The sequence below is a fragment of the Lolium perenne genome, chromosome 4 (genome assembly GCF_019359855.2).
Source record: "Lolium perenne isolate Kyuss_39 chromosome 4, Kyuss_2.0, whole genome shotgun sequence".
Lineage (NCBI taxonomy): Eukaryota > Viridiplantae > Streptophyta > Magnoliopsida > Poales > Poaceae > Lolium > Lolium perenne.
In genome coordinates this window covers 148,230,301-148,248,545 of record NC_067247.2, presented here as the reverse complement: position 1 = coordinate 148,248,545, position 18,245 = coordinate 148,230,301, and the positions used below count along the sequence as shown (strand labels likewise).

General features: G+C 45.4%; 1 long non-coding RNA gene across 5 annotated transcripts; it reads right to left on the bottom strand.

Moving 5' to 3' along the window:
- Positions 1-10,052: 10,052 nt before the first annotated feature.
- Positions 10,053-16,198, bottom strand: LOC127294815 (uncharacterized). 5 transcript variants are annotated; one of them, XR_007847060.1, is made up of 11 exons: positions 15,697-16,197; positions 15,510-15,594; positions 14,987-15,130; positions 14,306-14,449; positions 13,515-13,582; positions 13,286-13,406; positions 12,934-13,063; positions 12,163-12,211; positions 11,043-11,319; positions 10,428-10,937; positions 10,053-10,303 (listed from the first exon to the last, which is right to left on the bottom strand). It is a non-coding gene; the product is annotated as an uncharacterized lncRNA (long non-coding RNA). The 5 variants fall into 5 exon arrangements; XR_007847061.2 differs by having other exon boundaries at positions 13,278-13,406; positions 14,987-15,594; positions 15,697-16,198; XR_007847062.2 differs by having other exon boundaries at positions 10,383-10,937; positions 14,987-15,594; positions 15,697-16,198.
- Between the last annotated feature and the right edge of the window lie 2,047 nt (positions 16,199-18,245).

Sequence of the window (18,245 nt, the reverse complement as noted above, 5' to 3'; positions counted from 1 at the left end):
CTCTAAAGAAACACAAGGCCAAGCTAGTTGAAGTCAATGAGAGGCAAAATGAGTCCTTGTTGGAGTGGATCCGTTCAAGCAAAGAAAAGGTCACTTGTTGTAACCATGAGGATGAAATTGCTTATCTTAAGAGGAGCAAGGACAAACTTATGGTGATCAAGCTTATGCAATATGAAGCCATAGAAGAATACAAACGCTCAAGCAAGGACTACATTTGTCGCAATCATGAGGACGACATTGCCACCTTGGAGAGACACAAGCATTCACTCGGGAGAAGGAATTCACTTCTTGAGGAAGCTCTAGTGGACCGAGAAGATGAAGCTAATGACTTGAGGTCCGAGATTGAGAGTCTCCAAATTCAAGTCCAATTCTTGGAAGGAGTTATTGAAGCCCACGAGGACTTATGCCATGAAGGAGAAGTGGCAATTATGCCAAAGAAGATTGAGAGAGAAGGAAGGATCAATGAAGCAAAGGATATGGAGGTAGAGCCCATTGAAAAGTGGGCTCCTATTTCCGACTCTTGATCCATGAAGGGCCTTGCTTCCGGAGGTGCTTTTTGGGTGGTTATCTTGAAGCCACAAGTCTTATGTCCGGAAGCAAGGAATTTGGTGTCGTCTTCAAGTTCTTATATCCATCTTTCTCATGACGACGACACAATCAAGCTTAAAGGTATTGGAGCCTTGAAAAAGTTGTGATCAAAGTCCTATCTTGTCAAGACTCCCACATATGTACTCTTTGTTCATTGCACTATACTCTTGGGTCTTTGTACCTACTATTATGAACATGGTGTGGTCCTCTTGTGGAGCTAGTCTCTTCAAGAGGCCACGGTCTAGGACTAATGGAATTTGCTTCTTTGTGTAGAGATTGTGTTTTGTAGGAATTGTGTTGAAAGGAAATGCATCATGATGAAGCTTCCCAAACAACTTCGATACAAGTTCTATGACATAATCCTTGCAAGAAGAGGCAACAATGGAACGGAGTTTGTTCTCAAGATCTTGGATTTCTTCATTGGCAAAGAAGGAATCCATCTTTTGCTCCTAGCCATACTCTTACCCTAACCTCATAGGGTTGCCGGAAGTGAGAGACAAATCTAAGAAGACACTCAAGCATAATGATGGAGTATGAGTCTTTTGAGAGGCTTGTGGTATTGAGTGATGAGACTTCTCGATAGATATGATAGTTCTTTGGAGAAGGCGAAATGCTTCTTGTGAGAAAGGAGATGTAATTCCCCCGATTACCATAGGAAGGATGAGTGTTGGCTCTCGCCAATCTCAAACGCTACCTTCTATGAGTACCGGGGAAGGACGAAGTTCCATCTATACGGAGCCATCTACACCACAAGGCCAAGTCTCTTCCTTTGGACAACCAAGTGCCAAGTCACCTCTTCCACAACCTCAAGTTCGGCATCAACATCTATGACGTCAAGGCGAGGACCCAAATCTCGATGATGATCAAGGAGCTCACACGAACCTATCCTTTTGATCTTCTCTCGCCGGGATGCTAATGCGTCAAGACTCCCTCATAATCCAAGCAAAGCACAAGATATTCTCAAGAGCAAGATGTGATGGGATTCAACGGTATTGCAATCCCAAGGATCTATTCTTCCCAAATGTGCCCAACAAGACAATGGACTCACTCTCTATCGTTTATCGTCAAGGTTTGCCTCTCTACCCTTGTGCTTCTCATTTGGACATTGTGTCATAAGTGGATATCTATACCACTCTTGTGTCATATGTCTAGATGTAAAGCACGCATGGACATAGGGGGAGTGCGGTTTAAATTATTGAGCTATCCCTCCCCCCATGATGCACAAAGAAACCCAAAGCATATGCTACTCGTCAATCAAGTGACTATGAGCTTCATGTTGAGTAGTAGTCGTGAGTCCTAGGTCTCTACGCGACCTCACACTACCAAACTCTTACACGGTGGCCTCGGCCACCAAACCTTCTCTTTGAGGAGGTGTTGTTCTTTTTGATTTCTTTTTCTTTTCTCTTCGTGTTTTTGTTTGTCGTTTCTTCTTTCCTCTTTGTTTCTTCTCGGGAGATTCACCCAAGCTTGGCTTTTCTAGCTTTGATTCTTGCAAGCTTGGTTGGGTAGTACCTTAACAGTTCCGTAATCTAATCCCAAGCCATCATCTACCTCTTGAGCCAATTCTGTCTAAAAGCACAAGTCTACACCAAAATCTGAGCTCTTTTTGAATTTGCGGACGGTACTACCGCTTCTTGGGGCGGTACTACCGCTCTGGGGCAGTTCTCTGACGAAACTGACAGTTATCCCCAGAACGGTACTACCGCTCTAAGTATCGGGCTAGTACCGGTAAGCGGTACTACCGCTTCTAGAAGCGGTACTACCGCTTGCCCCTTTTGACAAGAGGTACCGGTTGGGGTCGGGTCATCCCAACCCACCACTTCTTCCTCTTCCACCTCGAGTCAAAGGGCGCCCCAAGTTCAAGAGCTCGAGGAGATCGGCCCCGATCTCTTTTTCCAGCCGCCATCGGCCCAATCTCCTCCATGGAGAAGCTTCCCCAACCCCTTCTCCGCCATGTCCTCCGGTATGAACCCTAACTTCTCTCTCTAGGGTGAGTTGATCTCCCTAGATGCATATGCTAGGGTTTGTTGGAGATTTGTGGTGGAGAAGCACTCTTGGAAGCTATTCATGTGTGAGGATACTAGCTAGCAACAATGTGTGACTCTAGAGAGTCTATTTTGCCATGATCCAATCTGAATCTGGCTGTGCGAGCTTGAGCGGTAGTACCGCTCATTTCTGGACGGTACTACCGGTCCAAGCGGCACTACCGGTTGAAATTGCGGCACTACCGCTCTGTATTGAGTCTCCAATGTTGCTTGTTAGTGTCCTTTTTGATCTTTAATTTCTAGGCTTGTGCACTTATCCCCTATTCCCTCCCAAACCTCTGCTGTTCACAGGTGCACCAAAGACCCGTGGTGGCAAGGTTAAGCCATCCTCTCGTCGTCATCGCGAGGATGAACAAGAGGAGATCATGCCAGCAAGGACCACCAAGAGACAGAGAGATGCAGCAGCAGGGGCAAGGGGTCCTCAGAAGTCAATGCTTGATGTGAAGAAACGCCAATTCTTGGAGGTGCGGGGAGCCAATCCTTATTTGCTCCCAAGAAATGCTCGCCAATGCCCCAATGCCTACTTTCATCATATCAATCAAGAGAAGATCTACTACGAGGTCTATGGGGCCAAAGAGTTCAAGTGCTGCCCCCAATACTCCATAAGCATGGACAAGCTCCGCTCCGATCTCGACTACTTTGGAGAAGCTCTGGAGATATGTGAAGAACAAGGTCTCATTCCTATCATGACCTTCTCTCAGGATTTCTCCCGGGAGGTGATTTGCCAATTCTATGCCACCGTGGTTTTTCTTGAGGATGAAGGAGGCTTTCGCTCCTTGAAGTGGATGACCAAGGAGCATGTGATGGAGGCCACATGGCAAGACTTTGCGCATTGCCTTGGCTATGAGCTCCCCGAAGACGACTCTAGCCACTTCCGCATTCATCTCCAAGCCAAGCCCATGGCCAAAGAGAAGATGGCTGACCTCTACATTCGAGGGAGAATGTTGTGTGGCAGCACCAAGGGACTCATGCCGGTCTATGATATCATGAACCGCATCTACCGCAGCACCATCAACCCCAAGCATACCAACCACGACGAGGTGCACGGATTCCTTGTGAATCTCCTTGTGCGCACACATCAGCTGAGGGGCCGCGGCAAGCAACTGGACATCATGGACTACATGTGGCATGAGATGCGTGACTGTGCCTTCCTCCGCAAGCTTCCCCAATACGCTCCCTATCTCATGAGGCTCATTTTCCTTAAGTGGGATCAAGAAGGCCGTGGAGATCTTCTAGCGCAATGCCGCCCTAACGTCACCGTTCACAAGGAGAAGAGTCCTCTTGTCAAGGACCATGACCTCCCGAGATTTGGCAAAGGAGCTCCAAGGGACAAGGACAAGGATGATGCCGACAGCGACGACTCCGACTAGGTGCCCAACTCCATCAAGCAAAAGGGCCTCTTCGCCAAGCTCACCGCTCGCCTCAAGAAGTCTTTTTGCTTCAAGAGGGACCTCGAGGATATGATGTACCAAGCCCATCACGACAACAAGAAGATCCGCCAACGCCAAAAGGCGATGATGAGGCACATGCAACTCCCGGTCTCCGAGGGCTCCGAGGACAACATCACTCCTCCCGGTGAGTGGAAGTCAAAAGCTTGTTTGGTCTAGCTCCGAGGAGTCCATCCCCGAGCCACCTCATGGCAAAGGACTTGCCCAAGAGGAAGAGTATGAGGATGAAGAGGAGGAGGACGTCGAGGATGGAGGTGATGACAATGAGGGTGATGATGACGAGGAGGAGGATAACGAGGAGGATGACGACGACGAGTGATTCCCTTGGGATGCTAGTATGCTCCTTCTCCCTTTTTGGTGTCTCGATGCCAAAGGGGGAGAAGTTGATCTATTAGGATGGGAGTTTGCATGGGGATGCCAAGGGCTTGGTGACTTCGTTTTGGTTCTTTCGGCCTTGGCATCAAAACTTTCCACTAGTTATTCGGAACTTATTCATATGTGTTTGCTACTCTATTCGTGGGTCTCCCGACCCCTCGTTTGTATTAAGACTTAATCATGCGTAGCTTTATGATCATTGGTCTCCATTATTTATCCTTTGATTGGCCATATCATATCATTCCTATGGAGGCACTTATTATTATGGTGGTGGCACTTATTAGTATGGTGAGTTTGGGTTTTTCTCAAGGCAAAGGTATGAAAAGGTTCACCCAAACTTCCCTATATACATATATTCTTGCCTCTATAGTGTACTCGTGCTACATTATCTTGTCATATGATCATCTTAGCACTTGTGCTTGGTTTGTGAAATTTAGGGGGAGTTCTCTCTAGGATGTGTGCATTTGTATACAAATGCATATTCTAAATATGCACACATCTAGGGGGAGCTTCGCCTATACTTGCAAACCAAACTTTCTTATCATAATATCCTATGATTTATTGCAAATTTGTGTGTTGTCATCAAACACCAAAAAGGGGGAGATTGTAAGAGCAAGATCCATATCCCGTGTTTTGTGTGTTTGATAACAACACTCGAACAATTCTAACCGTGCACAAAGTTTGTCATTGATAGGTTTGCAAGATGCACGGTACCCTCGCTGAGCACATTATGATCAGAAGACCGAAGCGTAGCTCATAGGGTTTCTGGTTTTGCGTGTGTGTCGTGAGGTGACTTGGTAGGAGAGGAAGAGAGGAAATCTGTTTTAGCCATAGCGGTACTACCGGTACAAGCAGCGGTAGTACTGCTACCCCTACTGGTACCGCCCGCGATACCGCTCCGAGACTTGCACATGGAATTGCCCCACAGTACACGTTGTGGTACCTTCACGGTACCTGGAGCGGTAGTACCGCTTGAGGGCGGTAGTACCGCCCACGGTACCGCGCGAAGTACCGTAACGCGTTACGGTAGTACCGCTCTGGTACCGCTCGGGTACCGCTTGGGATCCAGTGAGGTCTGGACCCTATTGCGGTACCGCAAGCGGTACCGCGAGCGGTAGTACCGCAATGTGTCCACGTGGACAAGTTCAGTGGGGGATTCGAACTCAGAGCGGTAGTACCGCTTCTAGGAGCGGTAGTACCGCTTAGGAAAAAACAGAGGGCAACGGTTGGATTTGGAGGGACCTATATAAAGGGCCCTTCTTCTCCACCCAGTCTTAGCTCTTCTCTCTCTCTCCTCCATTGTTGCTGAGCTCAAAATTGAGGGGATCTCCTCATCCACCCAACCAATCTTGTTCATACTTTGTGTGGTGGTGGAGGAGACCCCGATCTATCATTCCACCGAGAGAAAGTTCACCAATTCGTGGTAGTCCTTAGTGGATCTTGTTGTTAGGGTTCCTTGGTGGAATAGCTTCTTAGTGGAGCATTGGAAGAGCTTCTTGGTGGAGCATTGGAAGAGCTTCTTGGTGGAGCACTGGAGGAGCTTCTTGGTGGAGTATTGGAGGGGTTCCTTTGGTGGAGCATTGGAGATGGGTTCCTATGGTGGAGCATTGGAGATGAGCAGCTATGGAGTCTAGCTTGGTGATGTACTAGCTCCATAGGGTGTTGGGAGCACCCTTGTGTGTGTGGAGCTCGCCCCAACCTTGTGAAGGAATCACCGCCTCGACCGGTGCCTTAGTGGAAGAGGGAGAGCACCTCCGTGGAGCTCTCTCAAGGAAGAGGGTGAGGCCTTCCTTCGTGGTGTGGCCACCTAGTCTCTTGTGTGAGACTAGCACCTCCTCAACGCAGACGTACCTCCTTTAGTGGAGGGAACTACGGGAAACAAACCTCGACTCACCTCGCGCCCCCCCGGTTGTCTCGCTCCTCACTTTTACTATCTTGTTGATTCTTTTACTTTTTGCACATGCTCTAGCTTCATTGTAGGAACACCGCTATAGCAAAAGTTATCACCTTTACATTCCGTTGCGCTAAAACTTGAAAAAGCTTAAAACTTGCCGTAGCGCCATTCACCCCCACCCCCTCTTGTTCGCTATGATCCATTCAAATACCTCCTGGTCGCTGTTGACAAGTTCAGTAAGTGGATCGAGGCAAAGCCAGTGAGAAAAGCCGACGGTGCTACGACACTAAAATTTGTCTGCAACCTCGTGATGAGATTCGGCATCCCACACAGCATAATCATAGATAATGGCACAAACTTCGCACAGGGAGAATTGAAGGATTATTGCGAAACAGTAGGGATTCGACTGGACCTTGCCTCTGTGGCTCACCCACAATCCAATGGTCAGGTCGAAAGGGCTAACAGCCTCATATTATCAGGAATTAAGCCACGCCTTGAAGAGCCACTGCGACGCGCAGCTGGAGCTTGGGCTGATGCGTTGGACTCTATCTTGTGGAGTTTACGAACTACCCCTAACAGGTCAACAGGATTTACTCCCTTCTTCCTGGTATACGGATCCGAAGCCGTGCTCCCCTCCGACATCATTCACGATTCACCGCGAGTTTCTGCCTATGATGAAGAAACAGCTGACGAGGCCAGACAGCTATCTGTGGACCTGAACGAAGAAGCTCGGAACCTAGCCGACCAACGCTCCACCATTTACCAGCAGAAACTCCGACGTTATCACAGTCGTCGAGTTCGGAACCGCTCTTTCATGGCCGGAGACTTGGTCCTCCGCCTTCGACAGGTGAAATACCATAAGCTGCAGTCTCCATGGGAGGGACCCTTTGTCGTTAGCAAAGTGCTTCATAACGGATCGTACTACCTTGTCGATTTCCAGGAGCTAAGGGACAGACCTGCTAACTGATATGCGTACAGCACGCGACCGTTGGGAACCCCAAGAGGAAGGTGTGATGCGTACAGCAGCAAGTTTTCCCTCAGTAAGAAACCAAGGTTTATCGAACCAGTAGGAGCCAAGAAGCACGTTGAAGGTTGATGGCGGCGAGATGTAGTGCGGCGCAACACTAGGGATTCCGGCTCCAACGTGGAACCTGCACAACACAACCAAAGTACTTTGCCCCAACGAAACAGTGAGGTTGTCAATCTCACCGGCTTGCTGTAACAAAGGATTAGATGTATAGTGTGGATGATGATTGTTTGCAGAGAACAGTAGAACAAGTATTGCAGTAGATTGTATCGATGTAAAAGAATGGACCGGGGTCCACAGTTCACTAGTGGTGTCTCTCCCATAAGATAAATAGCATGTTGGGTGAACAAATTACAGTTGGGCAATTGACAAACAGAGAGGGCATGACAATGCACATACATGATATGATGAGTATTGTGAGATTTAATTGGGCACTAGATGACCCGTTGCGCTATCGCGCAATGACGGAGGCTAATCATAGGGTTTCGCTTATTTTAGTACTGAAGGTTGGAGCAAAGCTCTTCCATCGAGTACAATAGTATCCGACGTGTGTGTTATCGCATTGCTCGACGACCCTTGTACTTCCATGTGGGTAATGCTCTCGATATCTCTTCCACTTTCCTTTGCGTAATCCACTTGCTATCACGGGTATTATGGTTAAGTGGCTGCGATTTCTTATTTCATCACTTGCACATTTGTCTTTCATCGCAGTGTTTAAGTGTACCTATGCACGGCGTTTTAATAACTTTCAAATAATACCCGTTGCGCTATCGCGCAAATGGCGGAGGCTAACCATAGGGTTTGGCTTATTTTAGTACCGAGGGTTGGAGCAGAGCTCTTGGATCGAGTACAACAGTATCCGACGGGGCGTGTTACCGCGTTGCTCATCGTAACCGTTTGTTTATTTCAATACTGGAGGCTCGGGAGCGTGTAGCTCTTTCGATGGCCGTCCCATGGTGAGCTATAGTAGTATTCAGCGTGTTTAGTTGGAGGAAACGCCCTCGACGGCCCTTGTACTCTCATTTGGGTAATGCTCTCGATGTCTCTTCCACTTTCCTTTGGGCAATGCAGTTGCCATCACCGGAAAGTGGCTGCGATTTCTTATTTCGTTACTTGCACATTTGTCTCTCATCGCAATGTTTAAGTGTACCTATGCATGGTGTTTTAATAAGTTTGAAATAATTTCTAGGAATAGACGCCGCTTTAATAAGTTGCCCAACTAATAAGTTGCCCATGTACTCTTGGAAAAAAAATTCGCTTACGCGCACGCAGTTTGGTGTCACTATTCGCTCCCTCTAGACAGATAACGGTTTCGAGTTCCTCAACAAGACTGTTGATAATCTCCTCACCACCCACGGCACCGTCCTGCGACTATTATGGCCATGCACTTCCCAGCAGAACGGTAAAGCCGAGCATGCCATTCGTACCATTAATGATACTATGCGCACCCTTATGTTTCAGGCTCACATTCCAGCTCCTCTCTGGGCCGACGCTCTGGCTGCTGCCACATACCTGCTTAATCGTTGTCCTAGTACAACAATAAAGTCCCATGTTCCGTACACATGCCTCCACGGTCATCCTCCCTCATACATTGATCTTCGTGTCTTCGGTTGTCTTTGTTATCCTAAAATCGCGTCCACCGCTCCACATAAGCTTAGTGCTCGTTCCATGGCATGTGTCTTTCTTGGGTATCCCTCTAACCATCTAAGTTACCGCTGCTTTAACCCTGTCATTGGAAGAATACTCATCTCGCGACATGTTGTCTTCGATGAGAAGGTTAATCCTGTTCAGCATGCAGCTTCGTCATCCGCGCTTGCGCCTCCTGCGTCGCGCGGACTCGACGACCTCTTCGGCACGCCGCCCATGCCGCCAACGCGAGCTCTTGCACCGGCCCCGTGCACCCTAGCGCCGGCCCCAAGTGCGCCAGCCCCGGCCTCGAGCGCCCCCGCCTCGACACCGCCTCGCCCAGCGGGGTCCTCTGTCGCGGCAGAGAATTCGGCGTTTTCTCTGCCGCGGCAGGCTGCCACGGCAGGAATTCTGGTAGTTTGTCTGCCGCGGCAGGCAGCCACAACAGGAACTCCTGCCGCACCTCGCGCTCCGCCCGCCGCCGCATGCCCTGCCCCTGCCACAGCTGCTGCTGCCGATGCCCCGACGGCCTCCTTGAGTGGGGCCTCCGACCTTCGGCCTACGCTCGTCTCCTCCCAATCTTGTCGCGAGGGGGAGGATGCCGGCGCTGATTGCCTTAAGGAGGTAGGAGGTGAAGTCGGCCTTCTTGACGTGGTTGAAGCACTCGTCGCGGGGCACGTAGAACTGCTAAAGCACGGGCCTTATCTCAATAGTCATTCAGTATTACGATTGTTTGACATATGTACTTATCTGCAACAATATATTTTATTTTGTTTCCAACTAATAAGTCACTTGGCGCAACCGTCAATACTTAAGCCAAAAGTTTTGTTTTCCATGCTCTGCGGTTGCTATAATTTTGAGGAAAGAAAGTGAAATAAAAAATGAAAATGGGTTATACACAATCAAATAAGTTGTGTTTCTTTTTCTATACATGTTCTATATGACCAAATTAAAAGACTAACTCATTAATTTTGGTCAAAATAAAAAAAGGTAGTCTCAACATTTCAAAAAAAGATGAAATACAACATCATTCATGTGCATCCAAAACGTTCAAAATAAGGTTACACATATAAATTTAAAGTGCGTGCTCCCCATCCACCTCTATTTCTCAGACCTGATGTCAATATCGGCCACCAAACATGAATTTTAATGTAAATAGACATATCCAGCAACCACAAAAGTTCCCTTGGCATTAGGTATATTCCCATGGTTGCATGCGTACCCTAGATAACTGACAATAAAATGAAAAATCCCCCTCTCCCCTTGCACTATGGTGCAGATCTCCTTGCCTGCTTCTGACCTGCGAAACGAGAGAATTGATGTCAATTCCATTTGAAACTGCCAAGGAACATATTATGTGCCTCAAAGTACATGATGACCTCTGATAATGGTGAACAAAGCATCTGAAATTTAGCATGTCCCACCTGGTCTAGAGCAAGAAGGAGGTCATGGGTCAGGGCTGAACCGGCCTCACCCAGACTACCTCGATATCCGGCACACAGCATGTTTAGAAAACGCATTAATTATTAATTAGGAACCAGAGTGTTGGACTCTCAAAAAATCAAATGCGCGATCACAGAATCTGCAACTCCCTAACACTTCAAAAATTTATACCAAGAAAAGAAAGTAGCTAATCGATAAAAATAGCATGCCTTGTTTACTGCTGCTACGAAGGTAAAAGAATCGAGTCGATCTGGGTGAGTGTTGCCGCACGCGCCACCAGATACTACCACACGCCATGAGTCTGCACTACCACACGCCATGAGTCTGCACTACCGCGCAGGAGAGAGAGACTCAGGGGAGAGGGATGAGATGAACTTGCCTGGCCCGGTCGTCGCCCACAGCTAGCGCTCCGTCGGTAACCACAACATCTTCACACATCCTTTCTCTCTTCCATGGCCTCCTCCTCCATTGATTCACGGGCTCGTCGTCATCTGACTTGGGGGGCGATCAATAAATGGTTGCCAAGTAAACATAATGGGGAAAATGGATTCCATAATGAAATAAACAATCCACTTTGGGAGGAGGGATAATTGCACCTGTGGTAATATTCATAGAAATTTGCTAATCATGTGTCATCCTGCAGCGACACCATCCTGCAGCCAACACCACTCCATAAAATGGTCAGATGATCAGATCGGGTTGAAGCTCCTATACGGAACAGTTGAAGCTCTCAGATGATTTCATAGAAATTTGCTAATCATGTGCTTCCAGATCAACACATGTGTTATAGCATTCCATCACTGTGGATGGCAAAATTTCTCCTTGCTCTCGATTTATCGTGATTTTATCGCACGTAAGTACTGTATTGTGCACCTACAATAAGTGTCGTTCTTGTGAGTGCTTGAACCAGATGATACCAAACCTAAAGCATCAATAATACTATTGGAAAACTGAAACCGGAAGCTCACAGAAATACCAATGAGCGGGCCTAGAAAAAAATTAGTAAAACTGTTGGGTCTTCTACATGGTCTGTTATCAATATTATTTCTAGGACACAGTTTGAAATGGAAAATGATATGCCATTTAAAATTTATTATGCATATGCTTGAACTCAGTTACCAAAATATGGCAAGCTTATATTGTCATTGGTGGAGCAAGGATTACATACAAAACCTGTTCAGCCAGATGCAAACCACAAATTAGCATTTAAAAAAGACAGATATTCATGATGCACTCGTGGTAAACAGACAGCTCGAGCCAAATTAATTAATGTTGTGGCAAAACCAAGTGCTCTAAGGATATGGAGACTCAACAAAAATAGCATGTACACGTATTTTTAAACTGATGCTTCACGTTTGAAACCTCCATCAAGATTACCGTTTTTAATAAATGACAGTACAGATTTAAACATGAAACAACTTCTTTTCTTTCAAAGTCCTGCCTTCCAGGTACATCTAGGAATAAGGCCCCTGTCTAGGGCAAATTAAAGATTGGTAAAGTGAACGGAAGAAATCAGATTTCTAGTAGAACCTTTCTCTATATGCTGTACAATATCTATATAAATTATAGCAACCTTTTTTCCAGTTGCAGAAAGATACTATATGATGGTAAAGTAGTAGAACATCTGTATAAATTACAGCAACTTTTTTCCAGTTGCAGAGAAGACACTGTATGATGGTAAAGTAGTGCATATTGTTCAGTGAGTAAATATGATACCTCACTTAATAACGGAAGTCCATCTGCAAGATAAATCATCCTAGGGGAACTGTATTCAGAGCGGTGAAGACAATGTCAAATACAATGGAGATAGTGATAATACGTTACTGCATTATCAATTTAGTGGAAAAGCCGTGATATACACAAGGTTGTAGTGTTACCGACAAAAGATTCTTACTCAAGTGGAGTTTAAAAGGCAATCTCAATCTAAGAAAGCTTCATTCCAACAAGGTAGGACATATATAACACATGATAAGTGCACATTCTACAGAGGATGTATCAAGTTTTCTGTTGCAACAGAATTCAGAATTGGAATCCTTTTACCGTACTGAAACTCTTCCTACTGGTTCAATAAGATTGCAGGGTTTCTTGACATCATATTGTACTCTGATCGGCCTTGACGAATTAGCGGAGTTCAAACTTCATAATCATCAAATTAGTCAAATCTAGAAGATTAGTAAACGGCTTAGAAATTCTTCAATTTCCATGTTTTTAACTATCCTGTTAATGATGGCTATCCTGTTAATGATGGCTCAGCGTGACATTATGCAAAATACAGTAGTTTCAGCAAAAAATTAGCACTTTAAAGTAGAAAAATATACAACATTATTCTTGATAAACTGAACCAGCAAACCCAATAATGTTGACAGGAAATACATGTTAATAAATAATTTAGGTCCTGCAAAGAAGCACCTAAAGGTCCAAGTTAATCCTTAAGAATGTAAAATTAAGTTAAACACATTCATAATTCAGTTCTGTAAGCTACATTACCTGTGGGTTGCTCAGCAGCCTCTTCGACGTCATATAAGCTTCCCGTTACCAGTGCCACTCTCATAAGGGGCCATCACCAACTCGGCCTTCTTCGTGTTCTTGCCAAATTGGACCACCAAAAGCACTAATCCTGATAACCGACAGAAAGACATGACAATAATTAATCTAGGCTAACTAAAACCGGAATCTGCAAGCATTCAAACATAATCATCAAGTAATTATGAATATTAAAATCCTTACATGATAATCAAGCAACAAAATCCAGAAATAAAATCGTACATAATCATCAAGCAACAAAATCCAGAAATAAAACCATGATAAGAATTATGGACCGTAGGGAGTACATTATAACCTCTAATATGTCCTCCTCAAGTTAGAATCAGCAGGAGTCGCGTAGCATATGGCTAGACTGAAATCCCACTTTTCTTCAGTTTCTCTGCTAGAGTTCCGAACCCCACTTTCCTCAACTAATACTGTGTGCAAAATGCAATTAATGAGTAACCGGAGTATGAGCTGTGCATTTATTCCAACATGTACAGACTATTTTGCTACTGAACGAAATACTATACACAAGAGACAACCTGTGGTACCCCATGGAGTGACAATGATGATAGGTACTGGAACTGCATGCTGGCCAATGGCATCATATCTAAAAAAGTAACAATCTATTTTAGTCAAATGGCTGGTCCGAAATAAAATTATTTTAAAAAATATGAACAAATGAATCAAATAGGGCAATATGAACCGAATAGCCACAACGACTCAATTCACCGATTCTATTCTCCCAAAAAAAATCAAAGCCTTTCTGAGGTGCTGAAAGACGGCAAAGCAATCAACAACACAAGAGGCAATGGATATGCACATCAGCTGGACCAAGATTCAAGCAAGCTTAAACCACAACATCCCATGATTACAGATACCGCTCTTCTATATACTTTAGCATTCTCTCTAATTAATACCAAAGATCACAAAACCATTATTTGCAAATAAGCTAGTGTAAAATAGGGCGCATTCCAGAAATTATAAATCTTCAACATTTACAAAACACAACTTTTAGGTACATACAAAATAAGCTTTGCATAACCTGGAGCTAAAATTAAAGACATCACAGACCAGAAGCAATACACTTCCCATTGTATGCATAAGTATTAGGATGTTGCCATGTAGGGCCAAGCAACATTTTAATTTCTAAGAAATATATCATCACTTGCGATCACGCATAATGAAGATTTAAAATTTCCTGCAGCACGGCAGAAACAAGGGACAAATATTCCTGGTTTGACAAACTTGTAAAGTAAGGCCTTGCACAGTTGGCAAGCATACAACTATCTTGCCCTTTTCATCAGAGCAACTAAGTGATGGATTGTCTTACCATAGAAGCAAAAGCTTGGAGTGCGGGAGATCAAAGGTGATAATCTTAAAATAATCTTTCGGAATTTATATATAGGCATGCTTCCACGTATAAGTTCAAGCCAGTTTTCAGAAGAACGACTTTGTATGATCAAACAAATTCCTCCTGCAAATATTCATATAAAATAACAATAATTATGCCTAGCTACAATAGATATCTAACAAATTCACCACAGAAAAGTTTATGCTACCGTTATAACAGGGTGATATCCAACTCGTATGAATCCGCGGCTGGAAAGTAACAACGGACAGCCAACGAACAATAGATATTTAAAACAAGCTAAGTCAAGTTTGAATTATTTTCAATTTCCTGCAGCACGGCAGAAACAAGGGACAAATATTACAGTGTATCTGCTGAACACAGCATATTAGCATGACATGATATGAGCAGGATGCATAAAAAATGTGCCTGACCACTGAAAGTGAAAGACTGATATAGAGTGGCAATATAATTTCACTTACAAAATTCATATTTACAAAGCATGTGAAATTGTATATACAGATGGAATAATTAATTGGTTCACTCGTTCTACATCATTTATTCCTGGTTTGACAAACTTGTAAAGTAAGGCCTTGCACAGTTGGCAAGCATACAACTATCTTGCCCTTTTCGTCAGAGCAACTAAGTGATAGATTGTCTTACCATAGAAGCAAAAGCTTGGAGTGCGGGAGATCAAAGGTGATAATCTTAAAATAATCTTTCGGAATTTATATATAGGCATGCTTCCACGTATAAGTTCAAGCCAGTTTTCAGAAGAACGACTTTGTATGATCAAAAAAATTCCTCCTGCAAATATTCATATAAAATAACAATAATTATGCCTAGCTACAATAGATATCTAACAAATTCACCACAGAAAGTTTATGCTACCGTTAAAACAGGGAGATATCCAACTCGTATGAATCCGCGGCTGGAAAGTAACAACGGACAGCCAACGAACAATAGATATTTAAAACAAGCTAAGTCAAGTTTGAATTATTTTCTGCTACCAAGATTACATACTGGCTACGAAGCACCGATACGGCAACACGGATACGGCGATACGGAGACGGCGATACGGCATACGGCGATTTCAAAAAACAGCGAAACGGCGATACGGCAAGTATAGTATAAATGCAATAATATAACAGATCATAAATAAAAAAAATCATAATAAAGTAAATACATGATATGAGATAGAAGAACCGCCCCATTTTGTGCCTTTTCTTGATGACTGAGTCTGAAGGATCACCACTGCCCTCAATCACTCCCTGGCCAGCCAAGCAATCGGGTCAAACCATCAGCACCACCACCAACGGGGGAGCAGCAAGCAAGCTCAGGTACGTGCTAAGAAACAGAGGCGGATGCAGTACCTTGGGGAAGCAGCAGACCAGCAGCAGAGGCGACGCCAGACGTTGGGGAAGGGCGAATCCAGGTGGAGGAGGGACGAATCCAGGTTGAGGAGGCGCGATTCCAGGCGGAGGAGGCACGATTCTGGCCGGCGACGGCGCGATTCCAGCTGGCAGCGGCGCGAATCCAGGCGGCGATGCTCCTTCCCTCCTTGTCCAGCGGCCAGAGATCTTGAGCTCCACCGGCAGTGGACGCGCCGCCGCCTGCGCGCGCGCTGCCTGCCACCGCCACGTCCAGCCGCCGCTGTCGCTAGGCGCGCAGCCGAGAGGACAGGAGCCGCACGCCGCCACTCGCGCAGGACGAGGGCCCCTCCGATCTCGTCTCCTCGTGCGCGGGGAAGGGCGAGTCCGCCACCGCTGGCGCCGCATGGGTCACCGCCGTCCCTTTCCGCTCCTCCACGCGCGCCGCCACGGTTGGGGAGAAGGAGAGACGAGGATTGGGGAGGAAAGGATGGACGGGATTGGGGAGTGAATCTCGATCTAGGTTTTCACCATTCCGTGCATCCGCTCACACGAAAAGCATAACCGACTGGCCTCAGCAGCCCACGCTCTCTCTTCCTGGTGGCCCCGCATCTAAATGGACCCAGCTGTCATGGACCACGAACGTGCATCGGTAGGTAAGCCAAAATTACTGCAATCTGACGGACGAGGTGAACCGCGGGTGGAGGAATTCACTGTCGCGGGTGAAACGAGCGGACTCGATCGATTTGCCCCTCTGAGGTGCCTCCAACGCCCGAGTAGTCTAGGAACATTTATAGAAGTAATTACGACAAAGTACATAGACCGCTATCCAGCATGCATCTATGCCTAAAAAGCCCACCTTCAGGTTATCATCCGAACCCCTTCCAGTATTAAGTTGCAAACAACAAACAATTGCATTAAGTATGGTGAGTAATGTAATCAATAACTACATCCTCGGACATAGCATCAATGTTTTATCCCTAGTGGCAACAGCACATCCACAACCTTAGAACTTTCATCATCGTCCTGCATTTAATGGAGGCATGAACCCACTATCGAGCATAAATACTCCCTCTTGGAGTTAAGAGTAAAAACTTGGCCAGAGCCTCTACTAATAACGGAGAGCATGCAAGATCATAAACAACACATAGGTAATAGATTGATAATCAACATAACATAGTATTCTCTATCCATCGGATCCCAACAAACACAACATATAGCATTACAGATAGATGATCTTGATCATGTTAGGCAGCTCACAAGATCCGACAATGAAGCACATAAGGAGAAGACGACCATCTAGCTACTGCTATGGACCCATAGTCCAGGGGTGAACTACTCACTCATCACTCTGGAGGCGACCATGGCGGTGTAGAATCCTCCGGGAGATGATTCCCCTCTCCGGCAGGGTGCCGGAGGCGATCTCTTGAATCCCTCGAGATGGGATTGGCGGCGGCGGCGTCTCTGGAAGGTTTTCTGTATCGTCGCTCTCGGTACTGGGGGTTTCGCGATGAAGGCTATATGTAGGCGGAAGGGCAGGTCAGGGACACGGGGGCCCCACACGCTAGGGCCGCGCCGCCCTAGTGTGGCGGCGCCCCGTGGCCCCACTTCGTCTTCCCTTCGGTCTTCTGGATGCTTCGTGGCAAAATAGGCACCTGGGCGTTGATTTCGTCCAATTCCGAGAATATTTCCTTACTAGGATTTCTGAAACCAAAAACAATGAAAACAAGAATCGGCTCTTCGGCATCTCGTTAATAGGTTAGTGCCGGAAAATGCATAAATATGACATAAAGTATGCATAAAACATGTAGATATCATGAATAATGTGGCATGGAACATAAGAAATTATCGATACGTCGGAGACGTATCAGCATCCCCAAGCTTAGTTTCTGCTCGTCCCGAGCAGGTAAATGATAACAAAGATAATTTCTGGAGTGACATGCCATCATAACCTTGATCATACTATTGTAAGCGTATGTAATGAATGCAGCGATCAAAACAATGTAAATGACATGAGTAAACAAATGAATCATAAAGCAAAGACTTTTCATGAATAGTACTTCTAGACAAGCATCAATAAGTCTTGCATAAGAGTTAACTCATAAAGCAATAATTCAAAGTAGAGGCATTGAAGCAACACAAAGGAAGATTAAGTTTCAGCGGTTGCTTTCAACTTATAACATGTATATCTCATGGATAATTGTCAACATAGAGTAATATAACAAGTGCAATATGCAAGTATGTAGGAATCAATGCACAGTTCACACAAGTGTTTGCTTCTTGAGGTGGATTGAGATAGGTGAACTGACTCAACAATAAAAGTAAAAGAAAGGCCCTTCGCAGAGGGAAGCATCGATTGCTATATTTGTGCTAGAGCTTTGGTTTTGAAAACAAGAAACAATTTTGTCAACGGTAGTAATAAAGCATATGTGTTATGTAAATTATATCCTACAAGTTGCAAGCCTCATGCATAGTATACTAATAGTGCCCGCACCTTGTCCTAATTAGCTCGGATTACCTGGATTATCATCGCAATGCACATGTTTTAACCA